At 46.6% G+C, this 2526-nt stretch overlaps 1 pseudogene across 1 annotated transcript; it reads right to left on the reverse strand.

Moving 5' to 3' along the window:
* Nucleotides 1–1988, reverse strand: LOC128563350 (lisH domain-containing protein ARMC9-like; annotated as a pseudogene). The gene is made up of 2 exons (XR_008373779.1): nucleotides 272–1988; nucleotides 1–166 (listed from the first exon to the last, which is right to left on the reverse strand). The product of XR_008373779.1 is annotated as a lisH domain-containing protein ARMC9-like (transcript).
* Nucleotides 1989–2526: the final 538 nt, after the last annotated feature.

The following is a 2526-nucleotide window of genomic DNA, read 5'->3' on the forward strand; positions in this document are numbered from 1 at the left end:
CTAAATGCTTCTTGAATGAATGCTGGCCGAAGCATGACAAGGCCCTATAAGACAGTCCATGTATCCTTCCGGTACATTTCTTGTGAATGATTCACAAGAAAGATCCTGGACTTTTACATTAAACTGACCAGAATTAAGTTGCTTGATGATAAATTCTATCTGGCGGGGCGGTGCCTGTGGCTCAAGGAGTAGGGCACCCGTCCCAAATGCCAGAGGTGGTGGGTTCAAACCCAGCCCCGGCCAAAAAAAAAAGAAAAATTCTATCTGGTGGATCATTTCAGCGTTGCCTTCTTTGCTGAAGCAGTGTAGGATGTCTTCCATCCCCATTGCTCTCGCTTCCTCCTGGATGGATAGAATAGAAAGGATGCTGTACAGAGCTCCGTTCACATACGGCTGGATCTCGTGGCTTTTATGGCCAAGCAGATCTGAAAGGACTTTGAGCACGAGGCCTGCCACCTTGGCACACATGTTCTTCCCTGCACTCCAGAGGCAGAGGTTCATAAGCAAAGCCACTAAGTACTCCAGTGTGTAGTCAGACAGGCAATCAGAGTCCTTCAGAATATCAATCAGCCAGAAGATGAGACCATCTTGAAGCGATGCAGCGGGGGCCTGAGGCTGAACTTTTGCAAGGCCCCAAGGACATTCTCCTGGGTGATGACATCCTTGTCCTCCTTCGGCCTTCCCTCCAGCATCCACAGCACCATTTTGTTCTGAGCAAGGTAGAGGTGACCTTCAGCTAGTGACGCAAAAGCGTTGATGAGCCTGGCCATGTACTGCCGCACCACCTCACTCTTTGCGTGCAGCAAGTGAAGCACATTCCTCTGGTTGTGGGTATGACAGTCCAAGAGGTCGTTGCTGATGTAGGCCTGCAGAACCGCCTCCCTCTGCTCTCCAGGACGGGAGGTGCTCAAGCGCCAGCGCAGAGCCTGCAACAAGAAGGCTTTTAAACGATCACTCCCCCAAATCAAATCCTTCTTCAGTTTCTCATAATCCAGGGAGGGCGGTAATGGGACATCTTTCAGTCTCACGGGTGCCAAGGAAGCTTGTAACATGGTGGAAGCCGTCCCAGGCCTTGTGAAGTCCACGCTATGAGCCAGGCTCTGCCACATCTGGTTGCTGAAGAGGCAGACACGGACACTCTGGAGGTACTCGGGAGTGATCATCTTGCCACTGACTGTGGCCTGAGAGAATCCGCCAGCTCTGCTGTGACTCCAATGAGATTGTGGTAGTCTGCTTGGATCTTACTGTACGTCTCAGGTAGGTCACTGACCTAAGTTCAGCTCTGACCAGCTGCTGGTGGAGCTGCTGCAACATCTCTTTGTTACTTTGTCCATTCTCCTTATACACTGTTAAAAGCTTCAGCGTGTTGCTATCTTTAAATATTAAAGCTAGAAACTTTTCCAACTTCAACTTTAACTCCGGAGTCCAGGAACGCTGAAAGAGTTCTTTAAACGAAGGGTGTACCATAGGGTTGGGAAGAAAAGGAAGGGCATAGAAAGGAAGAAACTCGGTGGTCTGGCTCAGCGCTGCTCCTTTGGTCTCCAGGTAGGTTTTGAAGTAAGAAATCCTTTCCTCCAGCTCCTCTCTGTCCGGTCTCCCTACGGAATGTTTCAGAGGATAGATGGCAAAATGGATGTGAAGATAGAATTCCAACTTCTGGGCAAGGGCGTCACCATTTTGGATGAAACTGGGAATGTGTTCTTCCCATAAATTGAAGAACACCTTCTGGTCTCCATTGTCAAATGCAGAGACAAGAGCCTTCTGAATTATCAATGATTTAGAGTCCTGTAAAGATCCACCTGCTGTTTTACATAATGGTTTTCCTTTTATTTTGCATTCTTTGGAAAATGTTTTCAAGGTATCTTCAAATTCAGCAAAATCTAAATACTCTTTCACTAGTTCGAGTATTTCAGATTCATGAGCCAGAATATCCCCCATATTGAACTGTTCCTGGTAATTCTCACAGGAAAAATGTCTGTACTTCGGCCGCGGACCAGCCTCCACCCTACAGCATTATTCATAATAGCTAAAAAGTGGAAACACCCCAAATATCCATCAGTGGATGAATGGATAAACAAAATGTGGTTTATGATCAAGTGATTCTCTTGCCTCAGCCTCCCAAGTAGCTGGGACTACAGGTGCCTGCCAGAACACCCAGCCTTTTTTTTTTTTTTTAGAGACAAGGTCTGGCTCTGACTCAGGACGGTTTCAAACACATGAGCTCAGGCAATCCACCCGACTCAGCCTCCCAGAGTGCTAGGACTACAGGCATGAGCCACCACACCCAGCCGAAAGGATCACATATTGTGATCCTTTTCTATTTGTTTATTTATTATTCTATTTGTTTCCATTTGATTTGACTATTTGATTTGATTCTATTTGTTTATTATTAGCCTTGCCAAAGCAAGGCCTCAAAAAATTGATTAAAATCTCAACTTGTTCCTCTCCACGGAAATCTTTTTTTTTTTGAGACAGAGTTTTACTATGTCGCCCTGGGTAGAGTGGTGTCACAGCTCACAGCAACCT

Source organism: Nycticebus coucang, chromosome 13 (assembly GCF_027406575.1).
Source record: "Nycticebus coucang isolate mNycCou1 chromosome 13, mNycCou1.pri, whole genome shotgun sequence".
Lineage (NCBI taxonomy): Eukaryota > Metazoa > Chordata > Mammalia > Primates > Lorisidae > Nycticebus > Nycticebus coucang.